Source organism: Corvus hawaiiensis, chromosome 2 (assembly GCF_020740725.1).
Source record: "Corvus hawaiiensis isolate bCorHaw1 chromosome 2, bCorHaw1.pri.cur, whole genome shotgun sequence".
NCBI classification, from domain to species: Eukaryota; Metazoa; Chordata; class Aves; order Passeriformes; family Corvidae; genus Corvus; species Corvus hawaiiensis.
The window spans coordinates 9,699,490-9,711,535 of NC_063214.1; the positions used below are offsets into that span (position 1 = coordinate 9,699,490).

Sequence of the window (12,046 nt, forward strand, 5' to 3'; positions counted from 1 at the left end):
CAACAATGCTGTGCGTACATGGTTGATTTTTTGAGGTTTTTTTTGGGGGGGGGTTGGTTCTGGGGTTTTTTGGTTGGTTGGTGTTTTTTTGTTTGGTGTTTTTTTGGCATTTTTTATTGTGGTTTTTTTTGTTTTATAAAGTCGCCATCAACAATATATCAACCAGAGATCCCAGATGTTTGGGTCTTAGAAAAAAAAGTCTTTTTAACCTTACTTACATAAAGTATTACAGATCAAAACCAATGATGAAGATCATTATGAAAAAACAGTGAGCCTCCAAAGAGTCATTACTATATGGAATTAATTGCAAACTCCACAACAACCCTTCACTGAAGGAAGTTCATTTTAAACTTACCTTCTGCGAACTTTTCATGTACTCAAACAGGCGAACTTGTGAAGGAAAAGGCGTGAGATGAAGTTAACAGAGAGGGAGTGAAAGTAGTCCATGAATGGGCCTGTATGTTAGAAGTTTACTCACAATACAGCAAACGTTAGAAAGCTGTCTAAAGTCCAAAGAAATGTTTCTTTTGCTCTGTGCAACTGATGAAAAAGACACTAAAGCCGCAAACTTGATATGCAGCAACAGTAGAATGCATCTCTAAATATATGAAAGGCACTGGGCTGAAACTGGACAAAGCCTTTCACAAGTCTCACCTTTCAGTTTATTCCCAAGGGGATTGCTGATTCAGAAACTGAAAGATACTTTTCCACATTAAAAAGCCTTTTTTTAACTAGCGTCTAAGTTTATTGTTGACTCATTCAAGTGGCACCCAATAGAGCAACTGAATTTTATTTGGAAACTCACTTAGGGCTTAACAGTTTTGGCAGTATAACTTCCCTCTGGCTTTGGGAGATTTTTCTACAGCTTTTTGCCATGTAAATGTGCCCACTGAGTGATTCTGTGAGAAATTTCCATGAGAATGCACCCTGACAGCAAGAGCCATAGCTATGCTCCAGCATAGACTTTCACACATGATGGGCTGAAAACCTTTCTGGGAATCCCTAAGCATGCAAACTGATTATTTAAACCTTTTTTCTTTCTGCATTAGATTTTCAAGGTGAGCATTTGTTTCTAAATATACCTTGTGGGTTTTAGCCACTGGAGGTTTGAAGCCATTTTCCCCCTGATACTGTCTTGATTGATACACACTTAGGGCTTTTCCCTCATAGAACTTCAATGACATTTTCTCTACTGCTCATGATTGTCATACTTTGTTCTTAAACAGTAGGAAGTCTGTGGTTTTATTTCCTCCAAGATCGCAGCCTTTTTATCGTTTCTGTGTAGGTCTGAAAAGTTTCTTTTACACTGCCTGGTAGTTAATAGAGACCTGTTTCTTCTAGTTGAATAATTTTGCCATGCTTTTAAGAAGCTAAATGCTCTTTAAATCTTACGTCGTTTGAGAGTATATGTATTTTTAGAGTTAGCTGCAGTTTCACTTCCTTCTAGATGCCTGGTATCCTAGTTTTATCTTGCTGCAAAAAACTACTTACATGAGTAAAGTTTTCATAGGTGGGAGTTTTGGATGCTGACTCCTTTGGGAACAAGTGGCCTTGGATATAATTGTGTGAGGAGGGAAGGGGAGCTGGAAGAACTGACAAACTGAACTGGCTGAGAACTACTGAATGCTGGGGACAGAACTGAACATTTTATTTGGGGTCAGAATGGGTTGTCTGGAATGTGATAGAAAAATTCGTTATGAAACCAACTGATTAAGAAAAGGAGAATTGGTTTTGTTAAGGATCCTTTAATTAGTAAGTTTGGCTTTTGGGTAGCAGAGTGGGAGAGAATAACAGCCTTATTTAGCGTTTCATAATTAGGAGGAAATAAGTAACATTGACTGGATAGAAATTTGTTTGCTATGGTATATAAACTTACAAGGAAACAAATTTTTTGTTTGTTTTGCATGGGAATGGTTTGCCAGCTGGAAACAATAAGCATAAACTCAAGAGCCAGGTATTCCAGGTAGTCTTCAGGTGAAGTTAAATAAGGCAAAGAAATATATATACTATTTTTACTGACTGCAGAATAATTCATTTTGCTATTTGTTCTTGTAGAAAGCTGTACTTTTTCTGCCACTCCGGATAGTTTTCCTGCTGTTTTATTCCCTGTCAGAACTACTTAGCCAAACCTGTATCAAGGTGTGTGGCCTGTATTTTATGTAACATGGTTACTGACGTAATTCTATGCTTGTATATGTGTTAAAAACACTTCAAATGCAAACAATATGTTAAAAACACATGCCTAACCTACTTGAGACTGAGAAGGTAACAGTAACACTTTGTCAAAGAGCATTCTGCAATATGAGAAGGAGGGGACATTCTACAGAATATTCCTTTCAATACCAGTCAGGCATAACCCGAAGGTGTCTGTCTATTCTCAGGAGATCAGGATTTAGATATATTTGGTTCAAGTATTTCTCTTCTCAACCATTTTTGCACATCATTCATGTAAATCTTAGAAGGTTTTCAGCCAAGCATGAATGTTCTCTTAGTTATTGTTGCTGAAATCACTGCAGCAATGTTCAACAAAGTAATGCCTGTCTGAAAGTCACTTGAAGTGTTTTCACTTAACCTTGTAGGAATGACAGTTTAAATCCTATAGGCATGAATTTAAAATCTGAGCTCCAAGGTCTGAGTATACTCACTTTGAATGCTTCTTCAGTCCTTTATAGTAGTGGAGTTAGTATTTGGATTCAAGTACAGAAATTAAACTCCATGTGCAGTTCAGACTTGTTTAGATCCTTTGTTTTTTGTTTGGTTAATGTCCACTTCTTGCTGCACTGACTTCCAATTCTAATTTGTTGCCTAACTTGATTTCAAGAAATTGTTTCCACAAACATAATTATTAGATGAGTGACACATTTACACTGATCAAAGTATCTGTCAAAATATGTTGTCGTGATGACAGTAAGGCCAGAGAGCTTTGTGACACAAAATTAGATATTTTATGGTGTTTTTGAGAGAGGTCACAAAGGCATCCTGTGACATTGTATATTTGCTTTGTGGGGGCTTTTTTTGGTTGGTTGGTTGGTTTGGTTTGGCTTTTTTTTGAGGGGAAGTAAAACCCTCCTGCGCTTTCAGGCATAAAACACAGACTGGAGGAAGCTTTGTCTAAGGCAAGTCATTCTGTTTCTGAGCTTTAGCCTCAGAAAGTGGCCAGTGCTAGAGAGGGGTTCCCTGGGACCCAGTCCAAGAGGAGCCATTGATTTGTCAGTTAATTTCTTATTCTGAGTATTAGTTGTACAGCTAAGGAGAAAGACCCTCATTTATGTTTGCTTCTAATACCAAAAAAAAAAAAAAAAAAAAAAAAAAAAAAAGTGATACGTTCTGGAGAACTTTTTTATAATAGTTGTTGCCAAACCACACAACTAATAAATAAACAAAGGAAAAGAAACATCCTGTTAATGAAAAGCTGTGCTACAAAATGTCACCAAAATGATGCCTCAGCAATGATGAATTTTGTAGTACTATGTCTAAAGACATAAATTTTGCTTTCCATATTTGCAGATTATTTGGAAGCTCTCATTTCCATTGTGACTTTAGTATTCTGACTGTTGTCACTTCTGTTTGACTGTTGCTGTTTTGTTAAAAAAAAAAGTCTTTAAAATGGGCTTTATTTCAACTGTGTTTCACTGTAAGTAGAACACTCTTCTCTTGTGAGCATACTGACAATGAACCATTTTCTTGGTTTTTTAATAAAGCTTGATTTCTGTGCATTGACAGAACAGTAGGATGTTGAGAGTATTACTATGGAAGGACAGATTAAAAGATTAAGAAGAATTTAATGAAACCTTAAACAGAAAAAGATTGTCAGCTGGGTTTTAAAGTTTGGTTCTTCTGCCCTTCCTGGATTTTTCAGTAATTTCCTTTGCAACATTTATTTTGTTCAATACTGTCCCATGGTGGTTAATCAGCTCACCTTCCTGCCCTCTGCATTCTCTTCCAGTGAACACTGGATTTACAACAATGCTCATCTCCAAAATTACCCAATTTTGTGCATGTGCCATGGGGTACCTTTTTTTTTTTCCCTTTTGTTCAGTGACCCCCCAAAGAAGAAAATTTAGTTCCTTCTCTCACTGATGCCTGTGGTAGTACATTCCTGCCCCTCTGATTTTCAGTCCAGGAAGTGAAGCCTAGTTTGATGCTTTTCTCTGTAACACCAAGCTGTTTAGCAGAAATTGATATTTATGATTTTCTCTTGCTCCAACCAGAAGTACTTGCATAATCAAAATTTACTTTGGGTAGATGTTATAATAATAAATTCAAAATGTCTTTTTTTTTCCTAATTTGAAGGGGTAATAATTTTTTAATACCACATGTAAAGTTTAAAAGGAATAATAGTGTAAATTGTAAGAGATAATTTTGTAATCACTATTAAATTCATAGTTACTCAACGGTTTGTAAGAATTTATAGGCCATTTGTAAATTCATTACATAAATCTACTAGGTTAATAAGTCATAAACCTAAGTGTAATTCTTAGAGGTATTTCATTGTGTTGCTATCTCAGAATCACAGAATGGGTCAGGATGGAAGGCACAACAATTGGTCATCAGGTCCCATCTCTCTGCTCAAGCAGGGTCACCCCAGAGCACATGGAAAAGGATTGCATCCAGATGGTTCTGGAATATCTCCAGTGAGGGAGACTCCACACCCTCTCTGGATAAACTGTTCCAGTGCTTGGTCACTGTACAGGGAAGAAGTTCTTCCTCATGTTCAGGTGGAACTTCCTGTGCATCTGTTTCTGCCCAGGGCCTCTCGTCTTTTTAATTGGCACATATAGTTTTCCTCTATGAAAAATAAAATACTACAATTAAATAATCTCTGCTGAGAGTATTTTGTGAAACCTTGACATGCTAAAGACTACTTTATGTTCTTTATTTTGCAGTTTGAGTATTGTTTCCGGAGTATGGTGGATCTGCCGTGGCAAATTCATTGTACAGAAGGGTGGATGAGGAAGAAGGTTTGGGTAGCTTGGTATGTGCATGAATGAAGTTGGTTGCCCCTAAGGATCAAATCCACAATAGAGGTCAAAGAGAGTTTTCTTGTGGGGAAGAAAGCAAAGAGAACATTTGGAAGAGAACAGAGTTATGTTCAGATCCCTCAGACCATATCCCACTTCAGGGAAGTAGCAGGTGGACCTTCTTACCTACTTTGTGTATGCCCTTTCCCTCCTTTGTGTAGTTTCCACTTCAGCAGCATCTGAAGACCTTCAGATTAAGTAGCAGCCACACTCTGATAGCTCTTGAAGAGCCACTGAACAACTTTTTCTCATAAACCTTGGCCCTGTAAAGCAGAGTGTTTGCCCAGACTCCTTGAAGATGCAAACCTCAGTGATTTTAATGGAGCGGCTGGCCTAGAGAAACAGACTTCAGGCATTGTATGTGGGATCTGAAAGGTGGAGAGAAAGGACTGGGGATGAAGAACAGCAGAGGAAAGGCAAAACACCACCCCTACATAATGCAGGGTATGTCTTCACAGCTGTCTAAAAATAACAGCTGAAGTAATTACAAAAGTAACAACGACTCATACAGACAAACCTGAACTATCTTCAAGCTAGAAATCTTGGACAGTGATTACTTTGCCTCTGTTTCCCTCATAGTCCTTTAAAATAAGACCAAGGCAACACTCCTTGGCTGCTCATAATGGGAAGTCTTGTACCATCTGATGGCTATTATGGGATTCAAATAATATTGCATTGTCTGGGGCAGCAATTGGAGGAGATCATTGTATATTCGAGTTTAACTTTATATGACCTCAAACAGCTTTCAGCAAAAGCAGCAGAATCTGTAAAGACAGATTCCACACCAGAAGGAGAGTAAACAAACAAAACAGTACAAGAACACAGTGGTTCATATAACCATGGCATCTTGTTGCATCTTCATCAAAACTAAAAGAGCTACAGAGGAAAAAAGCCAAGGAAAGCCAACCCTTATGAAAAATAAGAGCAGCAATAAGAAAGCAGACTGAAAAAAAGAAGCATTTTTTAAAATAAACTGCAGCACAGATATACATACAGTGGGTAGAAGAGATGTGACACACAGGCTTTTAAGAAATAGAGAAGGAATAACAAATGTGCAGTGTTTTGCCCTCAACAAATTAATTTGTCAGGAGCTTGAAGAGTTCTCATGTTTGGTGGGGTTTTTTTTGTTGTTTTTGGGTTTGGTGGTTTTTTTTGGAAAGAAGGGTGTTTTCACAGAATACACTATGTGTGCATAACAAGTCATTTAAATCAATGTTGTACATTGTCTTTAGGCAATTATTTTCTCTGCTATTTGTCAAAGGTAAGAAGTAAATTCCAAGCAGTTTTGAACTGCTATTTTGTTGTAATTATCTTTCCCTTTTAAAAAGATACTGTGATTTATGATGCAAAATGAGTGCTTCAGGGTTACTTTCTGGCATTCATTATGTCAAAGAAAGAAACAATCCAGGTACATAAGAGAGTGGTAGATGCAAGAGTGTGCAATGCTGCCTGAAATTAATTTGAAAACTGAAGATTTATTAAATGCACTTTGTGTACTTGATAGCAGCATTAGATCTATTGGCTGCCATCTGAGTACAATGCCTGCCTCTGGTAAAAATTTTAAACTTTGCTCACATTGTTTGAACGGTCTTGTAAGAGTGTGTGTGCCTGTGAAAGGTGTCTGTGTGTACACGTGCATGTATGTGTGCTCTGGTCTCCACCAGGGAGCCAGGGATCAGATTCCTAGGATACAAGAAGGTTAATGGTGCTCCACTAAGTGTGGCTCAGGGGCAACAGCATTAATATTGTTGTCCAGAGATGTGAAAAATGCACAGCAATAAGAGATATCTTAAAAGTAGTAATTTAATCCGCTCTTAGGGTTATGTTTTCTGAATTTCTCTGGAAGGATCCAGCTGTGTGATTTCCATTAGTATCCTGTAAGAATTTTTACAGCTTCTGGACTACTGCTACCCTAAATCCCACTGGAAATGCTTAACTGTACCTGTCATCAGCATCTTAGCCTATAGTATCCATACTAATTTGTTTTCCCCACTTGATGTATCTTCTCTGGAATTCCTGGTACATGGAACCACTGTACAGTGCAGTCTTACAAAAAGTTAAGGAGGCCACAAACTTCCCTTCATTGCCTTTACTTAAATATTAAAATATTCTCCCATTTGGAGTTTGGGGGCATGAAATTAGTAATGAACCTACAATATTAAAAAAAAAAAATCAGAATAAGATTTTTTGTGGATTTTTTGTTTGCTTGTTTGTTTTTGTTAAAAGATGAGAAAAAATTAATAGTTTGAAAACTACTTTTTTTCTGAAATCCTCGACATATTAGGAACATGAGGAGATATTCACAAAGATTAGCTTTAGTCATTAAGAGACTAAACTCTAATTTGCAAAAGACCTTCTTGGAACAGGTGGAAATAAATAAAAGGAAGCCCTATTTTGACTGAAAGGAGGATCCTCTCTCTCTTTTGCACTCCCACTCTTTTCCTTGCCACTGAATACAGAGTTATTTTAGGAAGCTCTCTTCTCCAAAAATGCAATTAATTATTTCTTGAAGATGACCTTGCCTGAAGTGGAGGAGCAGGACTCTATGACTTCTGAATCTGACTGAATTATTCCATTATTCTGTTTTGATCTAACTTCACTGAGAGTATGGGTTGTGATGTTCTTACTGATGATGGTCTCCACTCTGCATTATACCTTAGCTTTCCAAACTTCTGTTATTTAGGAGAGAAACTTATTGTTTGAATATGCCAGTCAAAAATAGCACAATACTTTTCTGCTGGCAAGTATCCTGAAGATGTTTTGGATAATTTGGAAAGCAGTCAAAAGAAAGTACATGTGCATTTCAGACATCATCATGATTCCCTTCTCCACACAAGTCATCACTCAAATAATTTTGTGCACTTCTGTACATCTTATCATTAATTTTCGATGGGTAGAGTTGGATCCATTACTAATCAGTGTATATTCACCGATTATACAAGTTGCTTTTCATAAACTCCAGGACAGCTTGGAGAGCTGATGACATCAAAAATGAAGCAAAGCATTTCCTTTTGATGTCAGCTGTCCTGCCACAGCTTATTGGATTGGTGTTCTGTGCTTGTCTACTCTGGGCTTCTTTTTGTGCAAGTTTTAGTGTTCTCTGATTTCCTTTATTTAAAAGGATATCAGCAGTAGAGTGATGCCAGAAGTCACACTGGTCCACAATACACTCCATATTCTAAGCTCAAACAAGGATATGACTTTATTAATTCTAATAAATTTGGGTCAGATTTTTGTCTTACCTTGTCAGCATGTTGGATACAAGAAAAAGACTGTTAAATTCAATTATATCAGACATCCATATTGCTGATATACAGTTTGTATCTGCTTTTAAAGCACTGACTGCAGGCAAAATAACTCTCATCCTTCTCCTCAATTAATATTTGATTGATTGATTCCCTCATTCTGATATTTGGTTAAGGGATCCTATGTTTCATGTAGATAGAGTTGCATAGTGAAGAGATTATTTTCATTGTAATTCAGGTCAGCAATGTGTTGGTTTGGGGTTTTTTTTTTGCGTTATGTGACCAAGAATCTGAAGAGAGTAGACCGCCATCCATAAGGCAGCAGAGCTTTTCTTTCTATTGTTGGAACTTTCCACATACAATTTATGTGTTTGATATTAATGTTTGCAATAAATCTCAACCAAAATGCACGAGGCAACATACCAGGAAGAAGCATTTTGACATTATATCAATTCCAAATCTTTATCTCTTCCTATGCTATTTAAGCATAAATGACCAAGCTCCCTTTATAAATATTTTGTTGAGCACATTCTGAATGGGAATATCAGCCATGCTGCTGGGTGACATACAGACAGTTAGTGAGCCCTATTGCTCTCTTCTCTGTTCTTATAATTTTCTTGGGTTTTGTTCCACATTTTTCAGTGATCTTCCAATATTTGCAGTCCCTATGGGATGTGTCCAGGTGAGTGTACTAATTCTACTTTTGCTCATACTCCTCTCTTGCCTCGACTCTGAGTAACAGAGCACCACTTCAAGCACCACTTCATCCTTGTGCATATCTGTCTGCAACTCAGCCAACACTTCAGAAATCCTTTATCTTTCCAGATTTTTCCCTGACTAAAGATAGATTTTGTTCTATGTTGCTCCACCTTGGTCTTTTCATAGCCTATTACACCTAGACTTTAGCTTGAGGCTTTGTCTTTCTCCTGGGGTCTTATGCCATGGATCATAAATGTCCATCTTGATATAGGCACCAACCAGATTGAGAATGGCTTCCTACAGATTTGAATCTCTTTATTCAATGTATGGGCCAAGAAAACAATATGAACAAATACTCTTAATTCTATTTTCTTTGGTAAGACGTGCACCTCTTCTTTCATGAACTTAATTGAATCTAAACTATACCATCTCACAACACTAGAAAATTTCAGAGGCAGATAGTCTCTGGGGTTCCCTCCTAATAGAAATTTCTTTCAAATAGAGACTTATCAAAGTTCAGAGAATATGAAACTATGGAAGCCCCTAGCACAGAAAGACAGAATTTGTTTTTAATAATGTGGAAATAATTTTAATTTTTTATGGTTGGAGATATAGATGATAATTCAAGTAGAAAATGGAAGTTGAAATCTGTCCATGTTTATGCAACAATGAAAACTGAGCTTGGGTGTTATTTTTCAGTGGTGGAACCTGTCTAGACAAATGAGATTTCCCTCTCAGGTTGTGTCTGTATGAGTCTCAAATGAACACTTTTCCCTCACTTAACAGATAAGCAGTTCTAGTACAGGCTGGTAACATTTTATTGCATATCAAAAATGGGAACTGGGAAAAAAAAGGTGAATACCATTCACTGAGATAATATTTACTTTGTCAGTCTGAATAACAACTGCACTTGCTGCTACAGTCTTTCTACCAGTATTTGACCTCCATTTCCTCTCCTGTCTCTACTGATTATGAGTTATTATTTAAGCTCTAAACACAAAAGTCGATTACTGGTTTTGACCTTGGTCATTCATGTATCTTCTATATCAAGGTCTTGCACTTACCTGTCCTCTCATAAATTAAACTGGATTTCATATTTATCAGGCAGTCAGAAATACAGCTACAGCACAACTGGCTCTTGACTTCTGACAGACATTAAATAATCCATAATGAAAAAGGCAAAGTATTTACAGAAAAGACAATATGAAATATGTTCAATTATAGGAGGTCTCTGGTTTTCCGCACTTACCCTCTGGATACCTTCCTATGAATTTGATGCAGGCTCTCTTGAACCAAGAAAATGTGTCACTTTCACAGAAGCAACATTCTAGTGAAAATACACTAACAGCCAGCCAATCCTCAAAATTCAGGATCAGGTCTATGCTGTCAGAAGTAGATTTTCCTGCTGTTGTTATTTCTGGACATGGAAGTACATTTCCAAAAAGCAGACATCAGCCTTAGAGCTATGATAAAAACTGTAGCTGTTGTACCAACTGGAATAGTTATGGAGCTGTATGGCAGGAGGGCACATGGAAAGAGGGAATAGCTCTGGGAAGTTTTCTAAACTTCTCTTTGAGGATGAAGTGCATGAAAATTTTGAAGTATTCACCCTCAAAGAGAGGATGAAGTCTTCTTGATAAAATGGAGGAAGATGACTGTGGCTATGGGAGAGGCATCTGAAGAAAGACAGGCACATAAACCCAGACATTTTCAGACAGGTCTGTACTCCACGTGTTTGCACTGTCCCCTCCAGGTATCCAGTGTTTGGTTACCAGTCTGGCCCCTGGTTTTAGCTCACCCAGCCAGAGGAAACTGGGAGTCTAAGTCATCTCTCATTCTGTTGCAGAGCGCTGAGAGGCCCCAGGAACAAAACTCCTTCCCCTCCTGTTCTTCCCAGACTCCCAGCTCCTGAAGTGGGAGAGAAACATCTAAGCAATATTAAGTAATGAGACTTGAAAATCGGCATTAGTTTTTCAAACAAAATTTTTGTATCAGCTTTATAGAAGTAGCTTCACTCCTTGATATATGAAGGAAATTTGTACAGTTGGTGGTTTCTTAGGACAGGAGATAGCTGTTGTGCTCTACTTGCAATGTGCAAGTAATGTACTCATTAAGGTTTATCCTGCAAAATTGCCCACCCTCTTTTTGAAGTTTCATACAACGGGCTTGTAACATTCATGTGAATGATTGAAAGCCATCTTTTGAGCATGCTAATGTCATTTCATACATTAAATTGTCTCTTAATAGCAGTAAAACCGTGTTTTCTCTCATGCAGGGTTTATACATTTGCCTTAATAATTATAAGAGCAGGCCATTTCCTAGATAATTGCAAACATTCACAATTCACGTTTAAGTTTATGCATAAGGATGTTATAGGTACTGTAAATTTCATGCTTTATGAAAGGTTCAATCTGATATGTATCTTTTATGCACAGCCACTGATTGATGTGCCAGAGACTAATAAATTTTGTCTGAAGACTTTCACTGCAATCTGATTCCCATTCATTTGCATATGACTTCATTTTCTGAGCAGTGTGAGAGTGCAACTATTTCTCAGTAGCATTAAACTGACCTAAATCTGACATGGAGAGATTACTCCTGGGAGGTGACAGAGCAGAGATATATAAGCACCACTGACAGTACTGAGAGGACTCAGGCATAGCTGTGTGTGGTACAACTGATTTTGTAGATAATATACCACCACCCAAAAAATAAGGTAAAATTTGGCTATTCTAAAATTAGAGAATATTTTTATTTTGATCTCTGAATTCTGATGCTATTTCCAGCTGTAAAAATCGGTTGTGGTATGGTTTATGAAGTATTCAGATGCTAAACTAAAGATCAGATCAAAGAAACTACACAGGGCAATTAATATTTCTGATTTCAAAAAAGGATTTTTCAGAGTACAGTGAATAAATCCTAGAGACATATATTGGGCAATAACGACTAAAGACATCTTGAATAATTGCTGATTATGTGACTGCTGCAGCAAACAACTCATAGAGGAAAAAGGAAAATACGACCACGCAATTTAGACATGTCATATAATTTATGTCAAAATACAAGAAATTTTCACCAGAA

At 37.2% G+C, this 12,046-nt stretch overlaps 1 long non-coding RNA gene across 1 annotated transcript; it reads left to right on the plus strand.

The window, feature by feature from the left end:
• Window positions 1-927: 927 nt before the first annotated feature.
• LOC125322110 lies at window positions 928-11,455 on the plus strand. The gene is made up of 2 exons (XR_007201845.1): window positions 928-1,058; window positions 4,887-11,455. It is a non-coding gene; the product is annotated as an uncharacterized LOC125322110 (long non-coding RNA).
• The last annotated feature ends 591 nt before the right edge of the window (window positions 11,456-12,046 follow it).